This window comes from Macaca thibetana, chromosome 7 (genome assembly GCF_024542745.1).
Source record: "Macaca thibetana thibetana isolate TM-01 chromosome 7, ASM2454274v1, whole genome shotgun sequence".
NCBI classification, from domain to species: domain Eukaryota; kingdom Metazoa; phylum Chordata; class Mammalia; order Primates; family Cercopithecidae; genus Macaca; species Macaca thibetana.
In genome coordinates this window covers 117010664-117030373 of record NC_065584.1, presented here as the reverse complement: position 1 = coordinate 117030373, position 19710 = coordinate 117010664, and the positions used below count along the sequence as shown (strand labels likewise).

The 19710-nt window shown below is 42.2% G+C and overlaps 1 protein-coding gene and 1 long non-coding RNA gene across 2 annotated transcripts in view; one reads left to right on the top strand and one right to left on the bottom strand.

Annotated features, from left to right (window-relative positions):
* The window catches only part of SCG5 (secretogranin V), a 118260-nt gene that overhangs the window by 84493 nt on the left and 14057 nt on the right, over positions 1-19710 (bottom strand). The window lies entirely within an intron of this gene.
* LOC126960131 (uncharacterized) lies at positions 3191-18763 on the top strand. The gene is made up of 4 exons (XR_007727735.1): positions 3191-3582; positions 5764-5835; positions 18204-18252; positions 18677-18763. It is a non-coding gene; the product is annotated as an uncharacterized LOC126960131 (long non-coding RNA).

Genomic DNA, 19710 nt, shown 5'->3' with positions numbered 1-19710 from the left:
GATTTGGACTCGATTTAAATACAGACAATATAGTATGCATTTACTAACACCACATCTCACCCCTACTAAACTCGGTAAGGGCAGCAACAGAACTTTATCTGCCATATGCACTTCTGTATTCCCATTACCAAATAGTGCCAGGGACTAAATGAATATTTGCCCAATGAATGAGTTTTAAGGAAGAAACGTTTGCATAAAATCATTTTGTTTCTTTTGGAGTTCAAGTCTTCGGGTATTTTACCCTTCCCAATCCAAAGAAAAGTCTCTGAGTGAAGAGATGGGAACAAAATGGAAGTTAAATATGTTGCTTTAACAACTGTTTATTGAACTCCTTCTATATACTATAGAATGATGAGCAAAACCAGGTACAATTTCGGCCCTGGAAGAGGAAAGGCAGGCATGTATTTATCAAGTAATTACATTAATGGGGGTACTTATCAGTTGAGAGAAGTGCACTAAGGAAAGGAATATGATTCTGTGATAGGGTATAATAAAAGATCCTTGACCAGAGAGGGGAAACGTACCAGTGATTGACCCGAAGAATCAGTATAAATTGACTTGGTAGAAAGTGTAGGTGGATGGCTGAGTGGGACCATCATTCAGGAAGCAAATGCCTGCAGAAAAAAACATCAATTTTAACAAGAAACGGTGTATCAGAGATGAAACTGAACCTATTCCTTGTCTTTTCTTCTTGCTTCAGACATAACTTTAAAAAATTGCTTACGCTGTCTTGAGCCTCATCTCTATCCCAAACTCCACACTCTTCTGTGTTTTAGCTGTCTCAAATTTCCGTTTCTTAAAGACCCATGACAATCTTGAGTGTTGTGTCTTTTTCTACGTCGTAATCCTTTTTTAAAGCTGAGCTCTTTTTGTCTCCTTTCTCTTAAGATGAAAATATTGGTTCTTTTTTTCCTACACACATGAAGGCAATGAAAATATTGATTCTTAATATTAACATAATGCTTATTTGCTTCATCTACGTATATTCACAGGTATATAAAAACAATAACAATAATAGCAGTAATAGGATAAAGAATGACTAAAAACAGAATAACAATAGTGATATTGCTAACGTTAGACAGATAATGAAGTTTAACTTTGCACGTGCTTCCTTTTTTCTTTTTTTTTTTTTTTTTTTTTTTTTGAGACGGAGTCTGGCTCTGTCGCCCAGGCTGGAGTGCAGTGGCCGGATCTCAGCTCACTGCAAGCTCCGCCTCCCGGGTTCACACCATTCTCCTGTCTCAGCCTCCTGAGTAGCTGGGACTACAGGCGCCCGCCACCTCGCCCGGCTAGTTTTTTGTATTTTTTAGTAGAGACGGGGTTTCACCGTGTTAGCCAGGATGGTCTCGATCTCCTGACCTCGTGATCCGCCCGTCTCGGCCTCCCAAAGTGCTGGGATTACAGGCTTGAGCCACCGCGCCCGGCCACTTCCTTTTTTTCTAAAACTGTATCCAACTGGGGATATACAGTCAAGATACTATGTTGTAAATGAACTGGACATAATTCTTTTTGGTTATATATGGGTGTAGTGTAGTTTATTTAGCCAGGCTCTTATTAGTGGATATGTGGACTATTCCCAGTCTTTTGCTATTACAAAAGGTTCCTTGTGCATATATAACATGCTTTTGCTAGTGGGTCTTTAGCATAGATTTCTATAAATGGGATTGTTAGGTCAAAGGGTAAAAGAACATGTTATTTTGTTTAATACTACCAAATTCCCTTTCATAGGGGTTATGCAATTTTGTATTCACTCCAGCAACGTTTGCTGTTTCTCTGCAGCCTCTCCAATAGAATGAATTGTCAAACTCCTAGATGTTTGCTAAATCGATATGTAGGAAATATTATCAAAGTATAGTTGTTTTTTTGTTTTGTTTTTTTTTGAGACGGAGTCCTGACCTCAAGCGATCCACTTGCCTCGGCATCACAAAGTGCTGGGTTTACAGGTGTGAGCCGCTGTGCCCGGCCTTCAGTATAGTTTTGTATTGATCTTTTGTGAAGGAAGTGGAACATCTTTTCAAATGATGCATGCATACAACAAAGTATTATGAAGCTCTTAAGGAATGTGGAAGATATATGACTATGATGTGAAGTGAAAAAGCAAGGCACGAAAGAGTGTATATAGTATGCTACTTCACCTGTTTAAGGGCTATTTGTACTTCTTTTTATTTAAATTGTCCATCCTTTACTTTCTATCAGGATGGACTTTAAAAATATTTTAGAGACTTTTTTTATATATTAGCCCCTCATGATATAAGTTGCACATATTTTTTAGACTTTTTGCCTTGCTTTTTTGTTTAAATTATAGTTAATCTCTTCCCTAATGCTTCTGGATTCTGATCATAGGAGTATTTTCCCCACTCCTGAGTTATAAAGGTATTTACTCTTGTGAATTCTAGTACTTAATTTTCTAGTACTGCTATGTTTTCCATTTTTTAATATTAGATCTCTGAGGCTGGAGTGCAGCGATGAGACCTCTGCTCACTGCAACCTTCGCCTCCAGGGTTCAAATGATTCTCCTGTCTCAGCCTCCTGAGTAGCTGAGACTACAGGTGCATGCCACCACACCCGGCTAATTTTTGTATTTTTAGTAGAGATGAGGTTTCACCATATTAGCCAGGCTGGTCTTGAACTCCTGATCTTAGGTGATCTGCCTGCCTCTGCCTCCCAAAGTGCTGGAATTACAGGTGTAAGCCACCGCACCCAGTCCTTAAATTTGGAATTTATCCAGTGTAGAAAGAATGGATCCAATTTTATGTGTTACCCCACGCAGCTATCCAGCTGTGGACATTGTAATTTTATTTCACTTAGTGAACTCCCACACCTACTTCTAAAAGTAGGAACACACTACTGAAAACCTCACTGAGTTCCCTGAGGATGAAAAGGGAAATCTTCCCTTAAGCATTAGGCTTCGCTTTTAGTGCCACTAGATGGCACACATCCTTTTCCTCAGATGTTAGCTCACCTAGCTTTCATTTCTGTGAAATCAATACACGAAGTATCTGCCAAAGGGCCTTCCTGAACCTTTTACCGGCATCCCTGCTTGAAATAAGATGATTTGTGCAACTTTCAAATTAGGTCAGAGTTTTTTTCTGTAAAACCAGAATGACTGTTCCTAGAATCACTTGCCTCTAGGGCCTGGCACATTCCACAGACACGTTGTCCCATTTATTATTAAAACAGAAATGTTTGAAGAAATGTCTATCATATTCTGTCCTAAATGTGGACCAAGATGGAAAACAGGACAGTGATTTCTTGAGGTCACTGGGGCTATCACCAGAGTAGTAGACACTGGTACTTCACCTAGATCCCCCTCCAGGCTGAAGTGCTCACTGGCCCCGCTGACAGGAGTGCTGGCTCCTCATGGCTCACAGCTAAGTCCCCCTCTGAGAGCTGCTCCATGGAAAGGACCTGCCTCACCCCAAGTGACGCCTTCCCTGGGGCAGTCTACATTCCATGCCTGCTTAATATGGGGTTTCATAGGCCTGGCCCCCTTATCAAGACAACTGAAGGACCTCCCAGCTCTAGAGCTTCCTGAAGGAGCAGCTGAGACGACGGAGCTTGCAGGACTGGAAGTTACTCTGGGTGAGTCAGTGAGTGGTGAGTGAATATGAAGGCCTAGGACCTTAGTGTACATTGTTATGGACTTTATAAACAGTGTATACTTAGGCTACACTAAGTTTATTAAAATTTTTTCTTTCAGTAATAAATTAACCTTAGCTTACTATAACTTTTTAATTTCATCAACTTTTAAATTTTTTTAACTTTTGACTCTTGTAGTAATAGCTCAAAGCACAAACACATTGTACAGCTATACAAAAAATTTTCTTTCTATCCATATTCTATAAGATTTTTTCTATTATTTTTATGTTTTAAACTTTTTTGTTAAAAACTAAGACATAGGCCGGGCACGGTGGCTCACGCCTGTAATCCCAGCACTTTGGGAGGCCAAGGCGGGCGGATCACGAGGTCAGGAGATGCAGACCATCCTGGCTAACACAGTGAAACACCATCTCTTCTAAAAATACAAAAAATTAGCCGGGCGTGGTGGCGGACGCCTGTAGTCCCAGCTACTCCAGAGGCTGAGGCAGGAGAATGGTGTGAACCTGGGAGGCAGAGCTTGCAGTGAGCCGAGATTGCGCCACTGCACTCCAGCCTGGATGACAGAGCAAGACTCCGTCTCAAAAACAAACAAACAAAAAACTAAGAGGGCTGGGTGTGGTGGCTCACACTTACAATCTCAGCACTTTGGGAGGCCGAGGCAGGTGGACTGCTGGAGTCCAGGCGTTTGAGACCAGCCTAGACAACATGACGAAACGCTGCCTTTACAAAAAAACATGAAAAATAGCCAGGCGTAGTGACACGCACCTGTAGTCTCAGCTACTTGGAAGGCTGAGGTGGAAGGATTGCCTGAACCTGGGAGGCACAGGTTGCAGTGAGCTGAGATTGCACCACTGCACTCCAGCCTGGGTGATAGAATGAGATCCTGTCTCAAAAACAAAACCAAAATGAATATACCAACTCACACATTAACGTGGGCCTAGGCAGGGTCAGGATTATCCATATCCACTGGTCCCATAAGATTATAATGGAGTTGGAATATTCCTATTGCCTAGTGATGATGTTGCCGTAGTAGCATCACTATAGCACAGTGCAATCCTCACGTATTTGTGGTGGTCTGGGGGAAGGTATTCCAGAAGAAGGCATTGTTATCATAGGAGATGATAGCTCCTTGTGTGTTACTGCGCCTGAAGACCTTCCAGTGGGACAGAATGTGGAGGTGGAAGACAGGGATGTATTTATATGGTCCATTGTTGACCAAAACATTGCTATGTGGTGCATGAAAAAAAGTAACTCAGGCCCCACCCTAGACCTACTGAATCAGAATCTGCATTTTTATGATTCTCAAAAAAAAATTTGTACATCAAGATTTAAGAAGCCCTGATATAGGCTCAAAAGATAATGGCCTAAGTTCAACAATGTTTCTCACTCTGGCTTATTAGGTAGAGAAAGCAAGCAATGTTTTGTTGTGCTTTATGATATGCAAATTAAACAAACAAAAAGTAGAAAGCATCCAGAAGAGAAACTTGATTATCTGACTAGATAATTTTCGGTATCCTAGTCTCCTCAGGTAACAGGGGTTTCTCTTACTCTTGAGGTTGCCTTGTAGGCTGTTCTGGCATCCAAAATGATAGGCTAGGACTTGTGAACAGTCAACTCTGACTTGATCAGATGTAGCTCAGACATCTCTGAAAAGAGAAGGGAAGGAAGGAGGATTGAACCTCAAACTACAGCATCCTTCTAAGACATTTTGGACAAGTTGATAGGGAATTCCCCACCGAAGTCCCACGTTAGAGTTCTGCATCCCACAGGAATGGACCAGCACTAGTAACCCTCAGTCATTGACTGGGGACAGCCCAGAGTGCAAAGGCAGTGATGGGTCCCGAGACGAGCAGCTAGGTCTTTCAGTCAACGATGCTCCTTGCAGCAGGAGATCTGACTGGTACATTTTTTTATGGCCGCCATGGGGAATGAAGTCAGATGACCTGGGTTTGAATTCTGGTTCTACCACTTAAGTGTGGAAAAATTATCTAATTTGTCTGAGCCCCAAATTCATCAGCTGTAAAATGGAAATGAGTAAGGTATCTATGTCAAAGAGTTGTTATGTGAATCACATGAACCGTATAATATTCTTACTTAGATCATGTTATTCTCAGACACCTCAGTATCAAACACCTCAATAAACGTTAACTATTTTTATTACAGATACTTTTAGCTGATACAAAGTCAGAGGTCTCAGCCCTCAGGAAATGTTGACAGCTGGCGAAGTGCTGAAAGGTAGGAGAAAGCCTATACTGTGTGTATCATGTACAGTGCCACTAAAACTCTTCTCTAGGACCTTTTGAATGTGACTGTTCTTGCTTCTCAGACAGCAAAAGCCTTATCTGCTGAACTTCACCTCCAAATGCTTAATACCAGGGAAAAGGACAACGGCCTCATTTACCTGCTAGATTGACATGGCTGGTATGGGGACCCTCATCTGCATGTTTCCCTTGCAGAGTTTAGTGTGTTTATCTATTTATTCTGCGTGCATTTTGTAGAGGTCAATGATGCTGTAAACACAAGAGAGCTCCAGGATCAGTCAAACACATGACAGAGTATTGAAAAGGTCATCACAGTAAAGTACATAATTTTAATCCACAGAATGTATGAGGCATTACATTCCTAATGCGTCAACTTATTTATTTATTTATTTATTTATTTATTTATTTTTTTGAGACTGAGTCTCACTCTGTAACCCAGGCTGGAGTGCAGTGGCGCAATCTTGGCTCACTGCAAGCTCCGCCTCCCGGGTTCACGCCATTCTCCTGCCTCAGCCTCCTGAGTAGCTGGGACTAGAGGAGCCCGCCACCATGCCCGGCTAATTTTTTGCATTTTTAGTAGAGATGGGGTTTCACTGTGTTAGCCAGGATGGTCTCAATCTCCTGACCTTGTGATCTGCCTGCTTCAGCCTCCCAAAGTGCTGGGATTACAGGCATGAGCCACCGTGCCTGGCCCCCTAATGCATCTTTTGATCAGAATTTATAGAAGATGACAAAAATGAACTACCTCAAAGCATTTTCACCACCAAAATTGAGATACGGTTAGATTCATTCGGCCCGTGCCAGCAGTCTTAACTTCATTGAACTGCTTTCTGTGTTCATGGAATTCTGTCTTAATGGAACTTGATAAGATGGGGAGGTGTTACCACTTTGAAACCCTTCCTGAAGACTTAAGGAAAAACAAGAGATGGGTGAAAGTTGAGCCAGCTGGTGAGACTTCACGCATTTGAAACCAGCCTGATGGTTAAGGTAATGCTGATGGTTTCTCAAGAATATTGGTCATATAATTTATGGCTCCATGATGCTGATGGGCTCAAAAGCATGATGTACCCTTCCCACTGGGGACACTGGTGACCTTTGGAGAAGTCTCGAGAGCCAACACCTTTCGATTTTAGGAGCAACTGAAAATCTTATCTAAAAATGCCCCACTCTGTGATCTCCATAATTTCCTATTAGGGGCTGGTTGCTTTGGCTTTAGTTACTTTCTTCTAAAATGCAAATTACCCTGAGATATGAGACACCCATTGTGAATAACTGTTTTATGTACTTTATTTTCTAAAGAGAGAAATTAATAGAATTAGACCATGGGCTACCTGAGGAAGAGAGAGAGGGGCTCAGAGGGAGAAATGGTTAAAAAAAAAAAGGGGAACATTTGGAGGCAACAAATCTGAGTCTATTTCAGAATTTTACCTGGGGCTGAACCTAGTGATTTTTTTCTATTTTTTAGAAGAATACAAAAAATTAGCTGGGCGTGGTGGTGGGCACCTGTAGTCCAGCTACTCGGGAGGCTGAGGCGGGAGAATGGTGTGAACCCGGGAGGAGGAGCTCGCAGTGAGCGGAGATGGCGCCACTGCACTCCAGCCTGGGCGACAGAGGGAGACTCCGTCTCAAAAAATAAATAAATAAATAAATAAAAAATAAAAAAATAGAACAATAAAGCTCTAGATTTTGGAATGTGCATACTTATCTTGCGGTACCATTGTGTGAAATAAATGACACATGTGAGAATGTTTTCTAATGTAAATATCTTAATACAAACAACATAGGTACTATTTCAATTTGTAAATTAATTCAATGTTTTGTTGTTGTTGTTGTTGTTTGTTTTTCTTTTTGCCAAAATACACCTCCTTTTCCACCTGGCTTCCTTATCTTGACTGTGTATCAAGTATAAGGGGGGAGGGGAAGGACCCTACCAAAAACATATCTGGACACTAGAAACAAATTTTTCAGATCAACGACCTGTTCTAAAAAATAATGTTGAAAATTTCAAATGGAAAGAAATGGGTTTTGGGAAGGATTGAGTACATTTTTGTGATGTTCAACATTATTTTTTCTTACAGTTTTAAAAACACAATTGATGTTTCTATCAATTTGACTTAAAAAAATTAAGAACTATATTAAAATTTACCAGCAGAGGGGAGTGAAAGAACACAAAACAACTTTCAGTTTAGGGAAATTTTTGGCATAAACAGGGCAGCAATGCCCTCAAATCTATTCTTCTTTATTAGCCAGTGAATCCATGTGAGCTAATTTAATGTTATTAACAGCTCAGTCTATAATGGAGGGCAAATAAACAGACCTGTAGGTCACAAAGGTATTGACTTTTGATCATAAGTTCCAGGGGGCGAAAATAATAAACTATCTCCATGCATTCTTTTTTTTTTTTTTTTGAGATGGAGTCTCACTCTATTGCCCAGGCTGGAGTGCAGTGATGATCTCGGCTCACTGCAAGCTCCGCCTCCTGGGTTCATGCCATTCTCCTGCCTCAGCCTCCTGAGTAGCTGGGACTATAGGCACCCGCCACCACGCCCAGCTAATTTGCTTTTTTTTTTTTTTTTTTTTTTTTGAGTAGAGATGGGATTTCACCGTGTTAGCCAGGATGGTGTCGATCTCCTGACCTCGTCATCTGCCTGCCTCCGTCTCCCAAAGTGCCGGGATTACAGGCGTGAGCCACCATGCCCAGCCATCAGGATGAATGTTTTTATCTAATCTTTTTGAATGTTTTCCTTTGTTAAAAAGGATTATAGTACAAATAACATATATAAATACAGTAACAAAATATGACAATATGAATTATAATATGATATGAATAACCAAGAAATTCTATTTCCTTTTTCAGGAAAGGTACTCTACCCTTCCCCATTTCTATTATCATGCTTTAAGTACCACGTAAAAGAGTTCAACATTAACAGACATAGAAGTATCTCTCTGGGAGTTTACAATCTAAAGACTATGACTGCAAGGTAGACAATTATCTGGAAAGGGTATAGACAGAGGGTTGTCTGAAGTGTGTCCGTGAAAGCATCCACACACACACGCACATGCTGAGGCTGGGGAAGCATCCATGTGTCAGGGTTTTGAAGAGTTCAAACAATGTCGATAAATAATTCTGCAAAAGGTGTATGTTGAGAAAATGTAACTAAAGGAGAAAGAAGAGCTGGAACGTCAAAGTGTCTCTACCAATCTTCATTGATTTTAATAGGTTGACATAAAACCTCCAAATAACAATCACCAGTCATCCAAAAAACGGACCTCAGTTTGAGCTAATTCCTTGGTCTTTAACAGTTCTTTAACAGCAGGAAACATCTCAAACTGTTCCATTCGGGTTTCAGCAATTTCCTATTTTTGAACCTACACACTTTTATCTCTCCCACGGAAAACATAAACATCAGGGGTGAAATGGAATTCAGGATTCTTAAATGGTCCCCTATTCTGATATGGCTAATTTTCCATCATCGAACCTCTGGGGTTACTTCAATACAAAAGCCTGTTAGCCATGGAAATGGAGCAGCTGATTCAAAGTGGTGAAATTGATAAGAGAGGATCTGTGCAAACTGCCAGGCGCCTAGGGTGGAATGTGAAATTCCCTAATACAGTACTACTTTCCTCTGGATCTGTAGCCTGGGGACGCAGCACACCACCGGACTTGGCTCCTCACCCCTTTCAAATCTGCAGGAAGTGCATCTCTGCTGGTCTGAACCCTGCCATTTCTGAGTTGCCTCAGAGCTATAGGAAAACATCACTAACTCAATCTGTTGCCCTGAAATGCTGAAAATAAAAATAGCATTCGAGAGGCTACTTCCCTAGATTCCTGTTATTTCATATAAAGATTTTATTTTTCCTTGAGCTACTGTTCCTTTCTGACCATCTTCCTCATTACAGATGCTCTTTCAAAATTTCATTTTGCACCCAGTCCTGAATGTCAGCAAGTTTATTGGGGAGAAGAGGAAATATCCTTCTCCCTTCTGTGCAGAGGCAGGAAACGTTGGGGGAGTGGGTCCATTGCACCATAAGGCCCCCATCCTGGGCCCACATGTGTCTATGCAGATGGCACCAAATAAAAGAAAATTCCTGGAGGAAGCAATCTGAATGGGAGAAATCACAAGAGCTAAAAACCGTTGAAAACCTTTTGAGATAATCTGGAGGAAGAGGCTAGGCATGGAGGCAATTTCATGCACTTAGACTTGGGGATGGCGGAGGATTCCTAGGCTGATTGTATGTGTGTTTGTATGTGACACATGCCTGTAATAATGCACTAAATCTTGCCTTTGATTTGTTTGCTTGCTTGCTTGTTTTTTGGCATGAGCTTACTATAGGACCACTGAGACTTGGCTGTCTCCTTCAGCACATCATCCTGGGAAACCGTTGCTTGGTTTTCTGTTCCTAGCTGAAAGGTGTTTCCTGTAGAGAGGTTACCCCGACTTACCTATGAAGGATGACCATATAATTTGTCATATACACAGAACACATTTCAGAGTCCAAGTGGACACTAAAAAGTAGTAGACAATTGATCTACAACAAATGAAAACATGGACATCACATGGTCAACGGTTGACTCAGATAGTGGTGATTACTGGAATCCAGAATGGGCCCAATTCACATTCTCTAAGGGCTCACGAGAAATGCTCTTTCCCCCAAAACCCTGGAAACAAGCATGAAACAATAAGCTCTTGGAGTATTCTATTTCTGCTTCATATTGCAGTCTCAAAAAGAAGCCTCTTGTTTTGTTTGTTCAAATGCCAGATTACAGTCTCTTCTCAGTCTAGCCTCCACTTAATTACTTTACTGCATCTTTGCTATTTCCCTTTGGCTTGTCAATACTCCCTTTAGACTTCTATCAGCACATTTGGATATTATTATAGTGCAGGCAGTCCAGAGTCATAAGCCTAAGACCCTATACAACCCAGGTGGGAAGATCAATCTAGCATACATGCACGAATTAAAGAACAATGAACTATTGTTCTGGATAGAATGCACTATGAGTTCAGATTTAAGAAGCACGAGACTGGCCTGGGCTAGATTTGTCAAGAAAGTCTCGTGGAGACAGTAGTAACACGTGCTGGGTCAAGGAGGATTAAGACTGACATATAGGAGACAGTGAGCAACCCTCTGCCAGGAAATAGAGTATTGAAGGGAAAGGAGTAAATTGAGCTCCAAATAGGCAGACCCTTGAATGAGAAATGTGGCTTTGCAAAGATTTGTCATAGACCATTTTCAGCCTTTGAGCAGGAGAGTGACCAGGTAAAGTGGTACTGCGGAAAGGAAAATCTGACGGTGGTATGCTGACCATTGGTGTGGGAAGGCTTGAAGTGGAATCACCAGGATAGAGTCTGTTTAAAGAATCTAGTTATAACAAGAAAAACAACTTCATTGAACTTTAATACTGTGCCTCTGTCTCCATCCCTTTGCATACATGTTAGATGCCACTTTCTGATACATTTCTTTAAATATTTCATTGTAAGTACAGGCATATATCTTCTCTTTATTCATCATTATATTCCCCCAGAAAGGATGTAATGTTTTACTCTGGCACTTCCACATTTCACTAGGCACCCCCAACATCCTGAATATTTAAAAAATAATCTAGCTGGCCCGGCGCGGTGGCTCAAGCCTGTAATCCCAGCACTTTGGGAGGCCGAGACGGGCGGATCACGAGGTCAGGAGATCGAGACCATCCTGGCTAACACGGTGAAACCCCGTCTCTACTAAAAAATACAAAAAAATAGCCGGGCGAGGTGGCGGGCGCCTGTAGTCCCAGCTACTCGGGAGGCTGAGGCAGGAGAATGGCGCAAACCCGGGAGGCGGAGCTTGCAGTGAGCTGAGATCCAGCCACTGCACTCCAGCCTGGGCGACAGAGTGAGACTCCGTCTCAAAAAAAAAAAAAAAAAAAATCTAGCTTTCCCCACAAAATAGGGTACTACCTTTTCTCCATTTCCTTCCATTTATTATTCTCACAGATTTTTAGGGGTGACTTTATGCTATGTAAACTATCTCCACTTCATACATTTAAAAAAGAAAAATAAACAATTGGTTATGTTTATTAAAGGGGAATCCAAAAGGTGGAATCTTTTTGGTGTGGTAATTTTGCCAAAGTCAAAGAGAGTCGGGGTCAGACTGGGAATGTGGGAGAGCCTTTCCTTTCCGGTCTTAGATACTAGAGAGAACTTGGGATCCTGGGAGAAACATGGAGTACACAGGTGGAGAATAATAATGCCGTCAGCATGGTGTCATTTACAATATGCTTGCTGCAGGTCTTCAGGCCCAGTTTCAACATCAGGCCAGTTCCCTTTGGCTGTGTGACACTGGGATAGTCACTTAACATCTCTGAGCCTCAGTTTCACCATCAGTCTAACAATGGTGTTTTACTTGATGATCCTTTTCTTCCAGGTCTTAAGTTTTTTATTTTCACAATTTCAGGAAATACATATTTGGCAATAAAGCTCCATGTTTGTTGGATTTCTGTTTAATTAAAAGCTTGGTCAGCCTATTTATGCATGTCATGTTGCATACTTGAAGTCCTGACCAAAAAAGTTAGAAAATGCTTTTAAAATAAGTCTTCCTGTATAATATTCTACAAAGAAGAGATATTTATGGTAAATTGCTTAGCAAAAATATGTATTTATATCAGGCTATTATAAAGCAAAACTTGGCTTCTTTATTACATACTAAATGTTGAACCAATAGCCTGATGCAGCTGCCAAAAACTTAACACACAGCCTTAGACCATTTCACTTGATGGACATTTCCAAATTATAGGCAATAATAATCCCATTCTTTTCTGCACTAATCAGGCAACATCTGGGGTCTTTTTATTTAGTTCTGGAGTCCATATTTATGAGAGATATATTGACACACTGAGTTCACTAAGAGAGAAGCACTACTGAAGTGGTGCAGGGTCTTGGAAACCTTTGTTAACTCTTGGAGGTATAGGCCTGAAGACTAGAAGAGAAGACATATGGGTATTTCAGCCTTTTGGTATAGAAAAGTGTAAGTACTGACTTATGCTGTGCTGTGTTAAAGGATCGGTGACGGAAAATGGATGTGAGTTTAAGAGAGACAGATTTTACCTCAAAATAATGAAGACATTTCTAACATCTAAAATCATCCAACAGGGGAAAGAACTAATTGATACATTAGTGAGATCTAGAGGCTTGATCACATTTACACTCATCCCCAAAAAATTCAAATAGAGGCACAGATTGTTTCCATCCTGGGTGACTTTTTGAGGCATGGCTTTACCACTCTTCTCATGAAGAGGTGGGCTTTGCTTTTCGTCTCCTGGAATCCAGGCTGACCCCATGACTTGCTTTGACCAGTGGAACTCAGTGGAAGCAATGATGTATGTCTTTCAAAGCTTCAAAGCTTAGCTTTTTTTTTTTTGGTGGGGGGTGGGGCAGGGTCTTGCTCTGTCACCCAGGTTGGAGTGCAGTGGTGCAATCTCGGCCCACTGCAACCTCAGCCTCGCGGGCTGAAGCCATCCTTCCACTTCAGCCTCCCAAGTAGCTGGGAGTACAAGTGCGTACCGTGCCCACCTCATTTTTGTGTATATATGTATGTGTATATATGTACATATATGTATTTATAGATATTTATAGAACAGGGAAGGGGCATACCACCGAGGGGGGCACACGTTTTCAGCCACAGTCACACCTGGAGGTGTCAGCTCACCACTACAGCAGACCAAGTCACAGATGAAGGGGGCTGGCTTTGGGGCCGAGGGAGCCACTGTCAAGTCACAGAACAGCCGCCCAGGCAGGCTTGGAAAGGAAGATCTCCGAGAAGAGGGGGGATCTATTTAGAGGTCGAAGGAGGGCCTGGGGCTCTCAGGACGGGATGGACTTGCCAGACCTGATCGGCTGGCAGTTGGAGAGAAAGCAGAGAGAAAACAGGAGAGAGAAAAGTGAGCAGAGAGCTGGTGAGGCAAGTGCAGAGCACAGGTGTGCCACAGCAGCTGTGGGAGGGCCAGGGAGGGGAGGGCACAGGTGTGGGCGTGTCAAGCTTCCTGGAAAAGAGGGGCTGGAAGGGAAAGGGGAGGAAGATGGAGGAAGGAGCCAGAGCTTCACAGGTAGTGCCTGGGGGCTGTGGCCACCCTCCCAACCTCATGCACGCTGGCCTCGTCCACGGCACCCAGGCAGTGCACCCTCTGTTAAGACCAATGCTCGCCCCCCTCAGGCTTCCCTCTTCTCTGGTCACCCTGTCTTCCAACCCACTGGTCCGGGGCCACCTCTCGCCTTGGGGAGCCCAACGCAACAGCTACCAGGTCTGATAGAGAAGGAACACTGCTTGAACCAGGATGATGAAGCTAAAAGGGATGGATGGCTGGAGTGATCGCCGGAGAACCCTCTGGTGGTCAGAACGCCCAGGATCCTCTGAAGGGACCCTGGGGGAGGCAGGGAGGGTAGGCAGCCAGATTCCACTGGCTATAGACTTATAAGTCTAAGAGGGGAGCCTCAGCTTGTTGGGGGTTGCAGGTCGCGTAAGTGAGGCTGGGCCCTTCCTGTTGGGAAAAGCAGAAGAGGGAGAGTCCATGGCAGGGGAGGTGGGTGGGCTTGCTGGGCAGAGCTCAGCCGGCACACCAGGCACTGTGGTCCCCTTGGCTGAATAGCAGAGGCGACCTCTAGGAGCAACAGGCCAAGGTGCGTGAGCCTGCTGACCTGCGATAGTGCTTCAGCGGGGGCCAGGGACCCTGCCTTCAGTCACATGCTGGCAGCTATGATGGGACCTGGGAGGGAGGGAAGGGGCCGTGTGTCCCCGCCTGGCCTGTGAGGTGTGTTGTGGGTTGACCATGTGTATGGGACTCTTGAAGTTTTATCCTGGATCACTACCGGATTGCCGACAGATAGAGGAGGTGGGACCCTGACTCTCACCCCTCCTCTGCAGTGGATTTGGCTCTCAGCACTCCCAGGCTGGGAGGCGGATACTCTGCCCTGGCAGCATGACTCGGACTGCACAACAGGTACGGCGTGCCCAGGATGACATTCCTAGGCCTCTGGCCGCCTCAGAGTGCAGCCCCACACACAACCCCCTCCCAGCTCTCAGTCCTTACACCATAAACCACGAGCTCTCTGACGATTCCAGAGAGCACCCACGTCTGCCAGCTTGGGCACAGAGCCTGTTCCAAGAGCCCCCAAGCTCAGCCATGGAGGCCAGGGTGCTTTCGGGCCACGGGGGCAGCCCTGGTACCTGCGTCCAGCCAGGACGCTCTGCACCTGCAGCCAGGAGTTGTCCACGGGCCCCCAGGGTCGTGTTGATGTCGCTGATCTTTTTTTTGGCAATATTAAGTTTATCCCTGTCTTTTTGTCTTGAAAGTCCATCTTTTTTTTTCTTTAATTGAAAGTCCATGTTCTTAAATTTCGATTTTCTTGTTTTAAACAAACTTCCTCCTCATTCTTTGTGTGTGTGGTTTGTTTTGGGGTTTGTTGTTGTTGTTGTTGTTGTTTTCTTGAGATGGAGTCTCGCTCTGTCACCTAGGTAGGAGTAGAGACAGGGTTTCACTATGTTGACCAGGCTGGTCTTGAACGCCTGGCCTCAAGTGATCCACTTGCCTTGGCCTCCCAAAATGCTGGGACTACAGATGTGAGCCACTGCACCTGACAGTAGTTGAGGGCCACGCTATTGTCTTAGAGTGAAGTGAGGAGAACCTACATTGGTTTGGTAGTCATGGGAATGGCAGGAGGAATGAAATGTGTAAACTCATTGGCGGCAGAATCAAAATGGCTTGGTCTTTGTAGTCCACAATTAAGTGAGGAGGAGGAATTATTGGCTGACTTAGAAGAAGTAAAAAATGTGAAATACCAATAAAACACAAATCTCATGATTTCAGTCAGGGTAAAGCTTAAGCACTGTGTGATTCTAGATAGATTATTGAGCAGTTTTGTTCCATGTATTTTATATCCCACATCTTCTAGCTATGACCCTATTTCTTTGTTTCTTGACATAGCCAAACATTTTTTAAACTAACAGCTTTATTGTGATATAGTTTTTGTATGATAAGCCTCACCTTTCAAGTGTACAGTTCAGTGGTTTTTAGTGTATTCAGAGTTACGCAACCATTACCACTCCCTAATTTCAGAACGTTTTCATCTCCCCAAAAAGAAACCGCGTGCCCATTAGCAGTCACTTCCTGTACCCGTCTCCCCCACCGTTGATCCTGGCAACCTCTGATATAATTTCTATCTGTAGATTTGCCTCTCCTGGACATTTCATATAAATAGAATCATACAAAATGTGGCATTTTGTGACCGGCTTTTCTTTACAGTGATTATAAATCAAATGCCTGAAGAGGCTAAGCTTAGGATAGGGTTTGCTGTATAATTTTGACAACTGAACTTTTTTAAAGTTGAAAATATGACTGTGTCTGTATATGTGGCGTATTATCTTTAGATGACCCTTACTTCAATTATTAAGAATTTTTTCCCCTAGTAATCTTCAACTGTCTCAATATTCAGTAGGAACCCCTTGGAGACAAAGAGCAGTAGGAATTTGGAACACATATTGACAAAATGAATGTAATTTAATTTAGTTCAGTAGTAAAGTCGAACACTTTTAGGTGTCGATGCTGCCGAAAGTGTATATTAAGGAAAAGTTTACTTACCTTACTTTTGGCGGAGGTGCTAGAACTACTTCTGTCTTGTGTTTAGATTTCAACAAACCTTTGCATAGGTATTATGTGGTTGTACAAATGTACTTTCTTTTGATCTGAAAATGCAAAAACTTCTTTTCTTCCCACTTTCTGAGACTCTGAAACCTTAAAGGAAGACTGGGGTACTTTAAAGGAAAGGTGGTGGTGGCTGGGTAATGGGTAACAATGTCTACTGTATACTTCCTTTCCCAAAACAAGTCCCTGTCTGCCGTCAGCATTCCCAAAATGTGAAGATCAAGTGTAGTGTTAACTCATTAACTAATCACTAGACTTTGAGTGGTTGTGGAAGCAAAATCTCAGTGAGTGCCTGGATGTTCTAATTCTGTTAAATCAGTAAGTGCACATTCTATACAAAACTCTCTTAGCCCAGTGGCAGATTTAAGGAGTGGGAGACAGATTTCTACATTTCAGAAATGAAATACATAAAGAATAAAAATTTTTAATCCCATGGTTCTTTGCCTGAGTTTAATTTTTTGGAGAGTTTTTCTTTTAGATTTTCTTTCCCTTCCATTAAACTTTTACTTTGAAAGGTCCCAGGGTTTGGGCAAAGCAAGTGGGAAAGACACTGGCTTGGATTCTCCAGGATAAGGGAGTGAAGAGGACTTCTTGCCCTCATTTTATTGTTGAATAATGTCATGATAACAATTATTAAGGTGAATAGTCTACAGTAGAAGTTTTTAGATGCCTTCTCTGCAAAATAATTCGGTTTAGTCAACACAAGGATGCCTTTGGTTAGCTGGAATGGAAGATGTGCAGGCTAGAGTGGTCTTGGCAAGTCTTCTGGGGGGAAATACAGCATTTGGAAGGGTGAGAAGCAGAAGGAATCTCAGGCAAGGGAAAGGTATGGGCAGAGCCCCAGAGGACAGAACAGGTTGTGGTGGACTTGGTGTCCACATAGACCTAATTAGTGGTCTTAGCTTTTGTGTTTTCAAAATTACCACAGTTTGTGTTCTAAAACTGTCATTCCCTGGATTGTATTTTAGGCATGCTATCTGTGTATTTTGAAATTTAAAGTAACAGTAAAGGAGAAATGAAATTATTTTGTTTGAGTAAGAGGTTAAAACGTCTTGATATAAATAATTTTCTAATGGGAGATCTGGTACACCCCCAGAAGTTGACTTTGGTTCAGAGAATAGTCTTCAGATCTAGAAAGGACTTGAGGAGTCCCAGAGAGGAGCTACATGGTCTGAACCCTTTGATTCTCACGACAGAATGGATAAAAACATTTCCAACCATGAAGCAATGAGGATGTTCATATTTTGGATAGGGTAAGGTCAGTGCCGTTGTCAGAGGAAAAACTCTTGGCCATCACAAGATGGGAGAGAAAGTCTCAGTTGTAAAGAATACTCAAATGCCATTTAAGGAAACGGGTTCTTCTGCCCTTATTCTTTGGAATATTTAGGGTTAAGTTCTTAGTTTTTGACATCATAAAAATGTCAAAGAATCCTGTTCTAAGAGCCATTTCACACAATTGACTAGAATTTCAGAGCAATTACATGAGAGTAATACCATTAGAATTTTTAAATTACTCACAGCCTATATCCCTAACAAGTATGTTCATGCTTGCATGTTCTCTTCTCATTTTTACTGTGTGCTTGCTTTCTTAGTAATGGCACGTAGAAATTGTTTAAGCAGGAATAATTCTTGAGATAATTTTGTATGTTTTCTTTTTTCTCTTTGAGGTATATATTGGGTAGAAGAGCATTATGTATGGAACTTCTCACGAAACAGGTGATTTTCTTATGATACTCAATTTTCACCCTCAATAGAGTGTTTTGATTATGTAAGCTAGATTTAAGCTAGATTCTCTTAAAGAAATTAGTGTGTGTTCTTTTTTTTTCATAGCCCCTACTTTCAAGAATGAAAAAGGTCAACCAGTAAAATGAGATTGTACTTGGTGGTGAATCTATGCTAGGATCGGCATTAAGAGTGACCTTTATTTAAGGTTCTAACTTGCTCATGGTTGGGCACTTAGAACGTCAGTTTGTTGGTTTTTGTGAGATTCTGGAAATGGTCCAATTTTACTTTTTCCCCTTGTCTCCAGACATTTTAACACTGATTTGCTGCTGTTGAGGTACATGCCATTTTGTTAGGCCTTCTCAAATGGGAATCAGGAATGCTGCTGTGTTCTAGAGATGTTTTGTTCTTCCTGTAGGGCTGAAGCAGTGCCTACTCAATAGAACCGATCATCGAGCAAAGAAACGACACCTGACTCAAAGGCAAATCCAGAGTGTAGCTTGGAGCAAAGAAAGTACTTTTATTAAGAATTTTATATAAACCATAAGATATATTTTATATTACTTTGTGCACCTTCTTGTTATCTTAATTCTTTTTGAGAGAATTCATTTCATTTTCATTTGGTTTGCTTTCTTCTTGTTACAAAGATGATCTGTAGAAAATATAGAAGTAGACTGGGCACGGTGGCTCAAGCCCGTAATCCCAGCACTTTGGGAGGCTGAGATGGGCAGACCACAAAGTCAGAAGCACAAAAGCTTTGTGTTTCTACAGATATTAGACTTGTTTCTTGTTTAACAAAAAAAAATTTGTAACAATAACATAAGAGAATAAAAGAAATGTTTTTCCAAAAAAGAGAAATCATTGTGGTTATCTTATCTTAGTAGAATGTTGGATAATATAGTCTGCTTCATTAACCATCAAGCACGCTATAGATTTTCCATTTTTATAGGCTCTGTAACTCAGTTAAGGTAATACTGGTAATTTTTGTACTGTATTTGAAGGTGAAAAATACAGACCAAAATCAAAGACCTTGCATAGAAGCTGGATAATGAAGACAGCTCTGGAGGAATACATACACACACACGGACACACACATATATAAAGTATACACACTTTTTTTTTTAAGTTTTAAAGCTTTTAAAACAAAAGCCGGCCCCTTCCCTCTCCCAGATTGGGCAGCCCCTTCCCTCTCTCAGAGTGGGTGGGGACAGTGGTTGCATGGGCAGCTTTCCTTGTGAGCCACAGGCACCTCTGGACACATTGCTGCCTGCTGATTGGCCACGCCCCAATTCCCTTTCATCTTCTCATTGACCAATGGGCTTGGAGCATTAAGGCCACGCCCCTTTTCTGCATTCTACTGGAGTCCTGGTTAGGCCTCCTCTGGTTCAGTCGCTCAGCTGCCTGGTAGGTGACTGGAGGCGTTGATCAGTGCTCGCTGGGATTTTGCTGACG